Raw genomic sequence first — 11,399 nt, 5'->3', positions numbered from 1 at the left:
GCCACGCACATGCCAGTCAAGTGCGCTATTGCTTGAGCCACATCCCCAGCCTGATACATTGTTCTTCAACAGAAGATTCAAACAGATGTTTTCAAATGCCTCTAAGCTCCGAAAATGTAAGCTAATTAGGAACATTAACCAATTCACTCATCCATATGTAGCATGAAACATTATAGATCACACCTAAAAATAAACCCCTCCTGAGAATTCATACCTGGAGAATTTATCTAGCCTGTGTTAATTCATTTGAACTTCTAATTGCATAAATTACTATTTTATTGAAAAATATATCAGAATTTAAGAATATTTTGATCTTGTCACTATAAAATATGAGGGATTATGCACAGATAATGTGATCAAAGCTAAAGAATTCAAATGGTAACTATCACAAGTAATCCTTGGCTTTCTAATGCAATGAAATAAAGGTAAAGTCAAGTATCTCAAGGAATAATAAAGACAAGTTTCTGACTAGGTAACCTATTTTGATACTGAACTTGGCTAAGTTAACTGCAGGAGTTGGCATATATAGAAAAGTAGAGCTTAAATATAAACAATATCATTCATGACCTGAAAAAGTATAAAAGAGGCCAGTAGATGACCACAAAAATAAGAGGAGTAAAGAAATAATTTTGAGCAAGAATGTGAAAATACAAAAGCCAACAAAGGATAATTATGAGCCAAGAGAATGAACTCAAGCTGTAAAATACAAAAGAAAGGAAGGACATCAGAAGATGGCACACTAAGAAGTTAGAAGACCTTCTTCCCCCAGAGACACTGCATTGGCACTATATAGACAAGGAGGCCTCTGTGAGAAGTCTAAAGACTGGTTGAGAAGTTACAATACCAGCCTATCATAAAATCAAGAAGAGATTACACAGAAAATAGCATAGAAACTTGTGACAATTGGCATCTCATTCAGCGCCTCTCCTATGCACCATACTGCAGAGAAACTAGGAGGAGCAACCTCATACGGGAGTTGTTTCCTCTCATTGAAAACAAAACTAGGCCTCAAACCCATAGGTTTGCTGACTTGTGTCCCCTCCCCCCACACAAACCTTCATGCTCTAGACAGTGTGATGCTGTACATCATAAGGTCTTCACCAGAGACTGAACAGATGGGAGCACCTGATCTTGGATTTTCAGCCTCCCATACTGTGGGATAAGAAAACCTCTTTTCTTTATATTGTCCCCAACCTCAGTTTTTTCACCATAGGAACCAAAAATGAACCAATACAGATGATATATCCAATGTGCTGAGAAACAAATTAATGTCAAACAAGAATACTGTATTCAGCAAACTACCCCTCAAAATAAAGGAGAAATTAAGACTTTTTTAAATACACAAAATCATAGAGAGTTAATTATTACTAGACCTGCTTCAAAAGTAATGATAAAGTATTCTTTGGAGTCAAAACAATAATGAGCAGCAAAACAAAACCATTAAAATACAAATATGAGCAAATATCTTAACTCATGCAATTCTCGTTATGGTATAGAAGTTTAAATGAGAAAACTATACAAGAAGTTTAATTTTATGCTGTACAACATAAAAGAACTTGCAATTTCAATAACATGAAGTGTCGGAGTGGTGGATCTGCAAGTTGTATTGTGTTTGTATATGATTAAATTGCTATCAGTTTAAAACAGAATATCATATCTTTAGGATGATTTAAATAATGGCAACCATAATCACAAATTATCTGTAGAATAAACAAAAGGAAATAAGAAGAGAATTCAAGTTTATAACTACAAAAAAATCAATAAAACATATATGTAAAAGAATAATGAGTGAGAAAAAAAACCATAACCCTACACGAAACAAAGAAAATGGCAGAAAGGTCCTTTTCCATGAACAATTACTTTAAATATAAATTAATTAAACTTCCCAATCATAGGACATAGACTTGCTGAATGGATAAAAAAGTAAGATCCAATTATATGCTAAAAGATTTACTTTGCACCTAAGAATAAATTATTTAAAAATATTCTATGTAAATTGTAACAAAATGAGAGCAGGATTGGTGTGCTAATATCAGGTAAAATGACCTAAATAAAAACCACTACAAAAGACAAAGAAGGACATTTGATATGTAAAATAAGGGTAATTTCTTAAGAATAATGTCAATTATGAATACTTAGGTATCAAAACTATGAGTTCCTAAATATATGAAGCTGATTTTACAAGAATTAAAGAGAGAAATAGATACAATACTGGAAGAAAATCCTAATACCCCATATTCAAAACTTGACAAAAGAAAAAGACAGAAGATCAATGAGGAAATAAAGGACTAGAAGAACACTAGGATCCAACTGGACCTACCAGAAGGTACAGAATACTCCAACTACCACCACCACCAGAATACACATTCTTTCCTAGTATACCTGGAACATTCTGCAGGATCCAGCACATATGAAGGCATGAAAGAACATTAACAAATTTAAAAACATTGAAATGAGGGCTGGGGTTGTTGCTCAGCAGTAGAGCACTTGCCTAGCATGTGCGAGGCCCTGGGTTCAATCAAGAGCACCACATAAGAATAAATAAAACGTAAAATAAATGTACTGTGTCCAACAACAACTAAAAAATAAATATAAAAAAAACATTGAAATGATACAAAGTGCCTTTTCCAGTCATAGCGAAGTAAATTGATAATCCATAGCTTAAGAAAAAGTGAAAATTCCACAAATTTGTAGAATTGAAATAATCACTCTCGGAGCTGGGGTTGTAGCTCAGTGGTGAGGCACAGGGTTAAATTCTCAGCACCACATATGAATAAGTAAATAATAAAATAAAGGTCCATTAACAACTAATAAAAGTATTTTAAATATAATTATCCTTAAGAATTCAAAGGATCAAAGAATAAGTTATAGTGTCAATTAGGAAATAATTTGAGACAAATGAAATCAAAACACAATATACCAAAACCTGGTTGCAGTAAAAGCAGTGTTAAACTGGAAGTTCATAGCTGTAAAGGGACAGATTAAAAGAAAAAAGAAATATCTTGAATACATACCTACTTGTATACAACTCAAGAAACTAGAAAATAAGAACAAACTAAACCCAATTTTAGGAGAAGGGACCAGGGGAAATAATGAAGATTAATAAGGAAATAAACAAAATACAAAATAAAAACAGTAGAAAAAAACAACATTGATACTATTTTTGAACAAATCTACAAAAGCTTTAAACTTTTATCTACAGTCTGATTAGCTAAGAGAAAAAAAAGAGAAGATTCAAACAACTGCAATCAGAAACAAAAAAATAGCCAAACCATAGCCATGCAGATGTGTAAGTACTCAACAAAAGTTTAGCAAATTAAATTCAGCAGCTTAATAAAGGGATTTATTCCTGGAAAGCAAAGATGTTTTGTCACATGAAATTCAATGTAATACATGACATTAACAGAATGAAGAACAAAAATCACATATTTATGTTGATGGATGAAGAAACACCATTTGACAAGATTAAACTTATTTTCATGAGAACACTTAGTAAACTAGGAAAATAACCACATATAAACATAATAAAGATCATTATGAAAGGCCAACAATTAATATTAAAGGTAAAATTGACAGTTTTCCCTTTAAAAACAGAAACAAAACAAGAATGCCTACTATCACTAAGTCTATTCAACCTGGTACTGGAAGTTCCATCCAGAGAAATTAGGCAAGGGGACAAAAAGGCATAACATTGTAAAAGAAGAAGTAAAATGGTCTCTGTCACCAGAGATGATCTTACACCTAGAAAACCATAAAGGTTTCACTCACATACACATACACAAAAACTTGTTAGAACTAAAGAAGAAATTCAACAATATCACTGTGACAAGAACAATTTTGCAGGAGGAAAAGCTTACTTGGGGGTTCATGTTTTCAGAGATCTCCGTCCATAGACAGCTAGATTCATTTCTAGGGGCTCAAGGTGAGGCAGAACATCATGGCAGTAGAGTATGGTGAAGAGAAGTGGCTTAAGACATCACATCAGAAAGGAGGGAGGGAGGGAGGGAGGGAGGGAGAGAGTGATTTTACTTGCCAGATAGATAATATATATCCTAAAGCACCCCCCCACACCCAAAGACCTACTTCTTCCAGCCACACCCAATCTGCTTTCATATACCATTCAGTTAATCCCACCAGGGGATTAATTCGCTGATTGGGTTAAGGCTCTCATAACCCAGTCATTTCTCCTCTAAACTTTCTTGCATCATCTCACACATGAGCTTTTGGGATACACCTCACATTCAAACCATAATAACAGGACACAAAATCAACATGCAGAAATAAGGTGTGTTTCTATATACTATTATGTATAATTATAATTCATCTATAAAAACTCAGCCAATGAATGTTAAAGAAAAAAAACTAAAAATAGCAATACTATATGAGCCAGGATTACCACCCCTAGGTAGATACTAATAATAACTGAAAGCAGGTTCTCTCTGTTATGGTTTGAATATATCCTACTCCAAATTCATATTGAAATGTAATCCCGTTATGGTAGTATTGAGTCATGAAGACTGACTACATCATAAGGACCTTGCCTTCATGAGTGGCAGTACCTTACATAAAGGCTGAAACTAGTTTAGGCCCTTTGTTTTCCTTCTGTCTTCTGCCATGTGAGGTCACATCATTTATCCCTCATGCCTTTCCCCTCTTCCATCATGTGAGGATGCAGCAAGAAGGCTCTCACAAGACACCAAATGCTGCTGTCCTGATCTTGGAGCTAAAAGCTCCAGGATTGTTTTTTTTTTTTTTTTTTTTTTTTTTAGTTTTAAACATCTTTTGTTTGTATGTGGTGCTGAGGATCGAACCCGGGACGCACGCATGCCAGGCGAGCACGCTACCGCTTGAGCCACATCCCCAGCCCAAAGCTCCAGAATTGTAACAAATAAATTTCTGTTCTTTAGAAATTACCCAGCTTGGGATATTTTGTTATAGCTCAAAAAATGACTAAGTTTCAGAAAGGTAGTTTTATATGCTTGCTCATTGCAGCACTAGTCATCAGAACTGAAATGTGGAGCAACCCAAGAATTGTTCATCAGTAGATGAATGGAAAAAAAAATTTAACATAACATACAATGGAATATTATTTGGCCTTAAAAATAAAGGAAATTTTGACATTTACTCCAATATGGATGAACCTTGGGAACACTATGCTAAGTGACCACTTACAAAAAATTCAAACACTATATGAACCTACCTCTATGAAATACCTAGAGAAATTTAATTCAGAAACAAAAAGTAGCATAGTGGTTTCTGGGGGTTTGGCTGCAGTGGAGTAAAGAGGTTTGTTTTAAAAGGTACATAGTTTCAGTTTTACAATATGGAAGAGTTCTGGAGATCTGTTTCATAGCAGTGTCAATATACTCAACACTACTATACACTGAAAAATGGTTAAAATAGTAAATTTTATGTTGTGCATTTTTGCCACAACAAAAGACTTACAAATGAAAATTTTCATAACTGAGGGTGATCTAGTGTTTTGTAATGACAAATAAGGGAAGATAGGCACATTCTCTGAAAACACTGAAGATGTAAGAACAGTGTAATCCCAGAAGCTCTTTTCCTATTCACAAAATTGAAAAATAACTCATTGAAGGAGTGCAATAGACCAATGGAGATGGAACAGTGAGACTTTAAGGAGTATGTGGAAATCTCACCTTGCTCATGGTCTACCTCATTTGACATTGACCCATGAGTCTGTGTACACCATAACTAGCTCATTCAAATATGGGATTATAAGCAAATAATTCCTTCTCTCTCTGTATTCCTACATATTTTTTTCACCAACATCATATGTTTGCAACATGGTAACTTCAACTTATATTTATTTTTTGCTGTTACATCAAAAATTTCCCTTGACTCATGTCTGTCCTTATAGTGCCAAAAAATAATTGCACAAATCAAGTTGAAAGAAGAAGAAATATGTGAGGGAATATGTGAAGGAGGAAGGAGATGAAAATAAGAAGCATAAGATAAGCACATATTCTTATATGTGGGGAATGTTTATAAAACCCCTTCTTTATCTGTTTGCTAGTGCTTACATAAAAGTATCACAGATGAACTGGCTCAAACAACAGAGATTCTCAGAGTTCTGGAGGCTAGATGTCTCAAACAGGAGTGTGGGCAAAGTTGGTTTCTTCAGACACCTTTTTCCTGGGTTTTAAGTGGCCATTTTCTCTGTGTGTCTCCACATGGTCTTCTCCTTATGTCTCTGTGTCCTGACCTCCTCTTTTTTGGTGTGTCAGGATGCCAGTTGTATTATGTCATAGCTCACCCTATCAGCCTCATTTTAACTTAGCCTCATTTTAAGTTAATGAAGCTGTTAAGGGACAGGTTCTTCAAAGTCTTCATTTCAATTTACAGTCATATTCTGAAGTACCAACATATGAAGTTTGGGGGGAATGTGACACGATTTGGTTAATAAAATATTCAAATGAATATTACACACTTAAGCCAGTCTAGTAATTATATTTGAATGAAAAAGTAATTATATTTGTCTGTGTACATATGTGATTGGGTATTATAACAGAATTTGCAGCTATTAATATAAGCAGATCCTACAGCAAAAGTTCATGGTTTCTGGCCAGCTGCAGTGGGTCATGCCTGTAATCCCAGCAGCTCTAGAGGCTTAGGCAGGAGGATCATGAGTTCAAAGCCAGCCTCAGCAAAAGCGAGGTGCTAAGCAGCTCAGTGAGACCGTGTCTCTAAATAAAATACCAAATAGGTCTGGGGATGTGACTCAGTGGTTGAGTGCCCCTGAGATCAACTCCCAGTACCCTCCCATCAAAAAAAAAAATGTTCATGGTTTCCAAACATCACTGAATAGCCTTCAAACTCTTAGAAATTCTTTCAAATAGATGATTCTTCTATTGTTTTGTAATAAATTATACAAATATTCAGAACAAATTCAAAATTAGGTTGACAGAAAAAAAAATTGCCTAAATGTTTTTGCTGTTCAAAGTTCATAAGTTCCCAACTGTGAACAAAACAATATAACTTGCCTTTATGTACAACAGGAAATACTTACCACAAAGGCCTCCCTAGAAGTCCCAGAACAAGCCACCAAGAGGTTTTCAACATCATACAAGGTAGAAAATTACATAAAACAATCCTCTATATTGTTTATCAATAAATGTTTATGGCAAATGCATGCAAAGCAAGCACACAAATAATATGTAAAAATCTCATTAGATATTATTTCTGAGAAAAAGTAAAGGGAAAATATCTTTATTCAGATCTATAAATTTTATTTGTTCATTTTCACCCTGACACATAGGAAACATTGGCAAATGTGTGAATACATGTCATATGAGGTAGACAGATTATTTTAATCTTTTATCTGTAGTTTATTTTCCTTTAAGTCCCAAGCATGTACTTGGCCATAATTTTATTTTCAATATTTTTGGTGATTTTGCTTAGTGAATTTTATAATCAATAATGACTCTTTTATACAAGCATCAATTTAAATTAATATGTGATTTCATTCCATTTACTATTGTTGATATTTTGGCTTCTCCATAATTTTATCACCATATTTTTTTGTGTGTGTTTGTGTAAGTGTGTCTGGGTGCATGTATGTGTTTGCATGTGTGTATTTTAGTTACATTTTGGTATATTATCTCTATTTTATATGTGTGCATTGTGTATTGTTTCCATACACTTCTTTTCAAAATTTGAAAAGTTATGTTGCTGAAGTTACAGCCTCTGTAACTGTGTCAATTCTTATCTATTTTTATTACTTTCTAATATTATATTTGTATTTGTCTAGTTTCATAATTTAATAGACCAAAATACTACTTACTAACTTTTGCATTCTAGTCCATGGAATCATACTTTTTTTTTTAAAGAGAGAGAAAGAGAGAGAGAATTTTAATATATATCCATGAGACTAAAACAAGATGCTTTAAGATAATTTCAACAAGCTAAGATTAATCATTAAATCTTATTCAAAGTAATTCAAATAATACTGTATTTTCAAATTTTGTCTGTAATAACTTATTAATTACAACTTACAACAAATTATCTTTTAAATTTTATAATTAATTTTTACTATCTTAAGAAAATGAGAGACCAGCAGAGGTGGTGGCCTGAGCAGCCTCAGCCTGTGCCCTCTCCCTCCTGCCCAATCTCCCTCCTGCCTTCCCCCACCTGGGCCTCTTTCCCCCCTTTCCCCTCCACCCCCCCTTCCTTTTCTGCCCTCCCCTGTTGGTGGGTCCCCTGTGCCTTCCTGCTCACTCTAATTGTTCCTCTCCTGGCCTCCAGCCTTCCTTTCTGGCCAGCTCCCCTCTTTCCCCCCACAGTGGTCTCTCATCTGCAGTTTTTGGCTTTCACCCCCACCAGTGACCAAAGACTTGACCACTCAAAGTCCAGCTCCCCATAACGCTGCCAACCAGTGTGACTGAAGGTGGATTCAATGTCACTCTCACCATTGGGCTACTTATGCCTGGAAAGGAAGCTGGCAGTCTCATGGGAAAGAAAGCAGAATCAGTTAAGAAGATGCACGAGGAGAGTGGTGCCCATATCAACATCTCAGAAGGGAATTGTCCTGGGAGAATTATCACTTTGGCTGGACCCACTAATACCATCTTCACAGCCCTTGCTATGATCATGGATAAACCAGAAGAGGACCTCAGCAGCTCTATGACCAATAGCACAGCTGCCAGTTGAACCCCTGTCACTCTGAGGCCCTGCAAGTCAGTGTGGCTCTCTCATGGGAAAAGGTGATTGCAAAGTTAAGTAAATTATGAGAGAGTACAGGGGCTCAAGCCAGGTGGCAGGGGATATACTCCCCAATTCATCTCTGGGTCACCACTATTGCTAGCATTCAATCCATTATTGAGTGTGTCAAAACAGATCTGCAAGGTTACATTGGAGACTGTCTCTCTGTCCCCACCCCAAAAGGCGTGACCATCTCCTACTGGCCCAAGCCCTCAAGTTCTCCTATCATCTTTGCTGGTGATCAGGCCTATATTATTCAAGGATGGTATGCCTTTCCACAGCCAGATTTGTTCAATCTGCACCAGTTGGCAGTGCAACAGTCTCATTTTCCTATGACACATGACAACACTGAATTCAGTGGCATTGAATCCAGCTCTCAATAGAGATGAAAGGTTATGGGCAGGTTTGTATGCATCTGCTCAGACTACTTCTCAGGAACTCCTCATTCCAAACCACTTGGTCAGCTGCATAATGGGGCATCAAGTTGATATCTATCAGATGTCTGGGGCGCAGATCAAAATCGCAAACCCTGTAGAAGGATATATTGATAGGCAGCTTAGTATCCCTGGATCTGCTGCCAGCATTATCTTGGCTCAGTATCTAAACAATGTCAGGCTTTCCTTGGAGATGAGTGGCATGGGGAGCAGCTAGAACAATGCATATTCATCCATAATCCTTTTCTGTTGTTCACCAGGATCCATCTGTATAGTTTCTGGACAGTCAATGATTCCAGGTTGTAAATAGTTTGTAAATTTTCAGTTTCTACACACTTTATCATTCACTTGTGATTTTTAATCTAAAGCATTTTAACTCCTTTTTCTGTTCTGCCATTAATGCTGAGATGTATATTTAGTTTTATAAACTTCCCCTGTTTTCTTGGCTCATGAATTTTCTTTTTGTCTTGGAAATATAAGAGTGGACTATTAATATATTTCAGTTTAGTTCTGTAATGTCTGGAATTTTTCAAAAAAATTAAAAGATGGAATGGAGCATCACACTTTATAGTATGGCCTACTGCTCATGCCTCATGTGAAACTCATGCCCATAGTGATCTACCACTGATGAAAATAGTATTGTGTTAGTCCATATCCTGTTCAGTGAGGTGGGCCCATAAGCTTGGTCCTCATGGAAATGTCAATTTATTACTTATAGTTTAAATAGTTACTTTAAATTCTGTATTTAACTCACCATTAACTGGTAACACAGTTTATGGGTTGGCACTGGTCCACAATTACACTTCAAACATCACTCTAAAGCAAAATAAGACATAAAGAAATTATAATTGCTATGATCAGGATCTTTTTTTAAAATGGATATAATACTTTTATTAGTTTTTTTTAATCTGGTACTGAGAATAGAACCCAGTACCTCACATGTGCTAGGCAAGCACACTAGCACTGAGCTGCTACCACTGAGCCACAACTCTAGCCCCTGATAAGGATCTGATTATCACAGAAACTCTGGATATGTTACTTTATAGGCAGGAAATAAAATCCCAGAAATGTTTTTTCATTTAATAAAAAAAAACTTAGTTTTTTTCTTTTTACTCTTTTTAGGCTTTTTTATTACAGTTTCACCATCTAGTACTTTATATATCACCTTTCACACATATGTTTGCAATTTGTTAACTCAGATCATAATAAATAAAGCAGATTTGAGCCAGCTTCTCCAATCTTTTCAAATAATTATTTCATTCAAAATCCATTTACATTTTATGGGTCTGCCATAAAAAGAAATCTATGACCAAATGCTTATTTATGTACCCTCCTTCTTACAAGCAAAAGATTATAATACATGAGGTAAAACGTTGCCTTTCTTTTGACGATAGGAGAATTTGGAAAAGAGCTCCAGGAATTAAGAGCTCTGTGCCCATGAAGCAATTTCTTTCTGAATATATAAAATAGGCATTGATTAAAACTGCCTTCCCTGATGATGTTCCTGAGAAGTATGGTCAACATACAAGGCCTGCAGTCAGATCCTTTATGCCCATCCTTCGAAGTTTCAAAAAAGAACCAAAAAGGGTTAATTTCAAACTATTATGATGCACTCAAACTCTGTTTCCTTAGACATTTTTCTGTATAAAAGGCCTGTTATACTAGGTATACATATTCAATTTCATTTTTTTAAAGAGAAATGCATGAGTTTTCTTATTTCTGAAAAAATTCTTACTCAGAAAATGAAAAATCACTAATAAGCAATAATGAAACAGCTACATTTACATTAAATAATAAAAAGTATCTTTCCTATTTCCAAAAGCAATCAGGATAGAAACAAAAAGCTAAATTACATTTTTTATTAAAAATAGGGGCAAAAATCTATGTTCCAAATACCTAATGAGTTCAACTATTGAATAAAATTAATATTATATATACATATAAATAATAAGATATTTCATAGGGAATAAACTAATAAATTTAGTTTTTAACATTATATTTCCTTTACCTCCTGAGAGAACCAAAAATTACAGCAAGTCATTGAGGTGCTACTTCTGAAATGTGACAGAAACCAGTGCATTGCCACTGAATGAAATTGTAGTCTGACTGTATCCTATGGCAGAGGACATCTGTCTTTTCTATTTACAAGCAGCAGCAAACTACAAAGTGGAAGATTATTATAGGTTCCTATGTCACTGGGCTGAAAATATTTCACTGAAAGACATCTGCTTTTCTTTCTTTTTT

The 11,399-nt window shown here is 35.2% G+C and overlaps 1 pseudogene; it reads left to right on the top strand.

Moving 5' to 3' along the window:
* Positions 1-3,279: 3,279 nt before the first annotated feature.
* On the top strand, positions 3,280-9,372 carry LOC143398349 (poly(rC)-binding protein 2 pseudogene; annotated as a pseudogene).
* Positions 9,373-11,399: the final 2,027 nt, after the last annotated feature.

Source organism: Callospermophilus lateralis, chromosome 4 (assembly GCF_048772815.1).
Source record: "Callospermophilus lateralis isolate mCalLat2 chromosome 4, mCalLat2.hap1, whole genome shotgun sequence".
NCBI classification, from domain to species: Eukaryota; Metazoa; Chordata; class Mammalia; order Rodentia; family Sciuridae; genus Callospermophilus; species Callospermophilus lateralis.
Note: the sequence above shows the minus strand (reverse complement) of the source record. Positions and strands in the feature narration are given on the sequence as shown.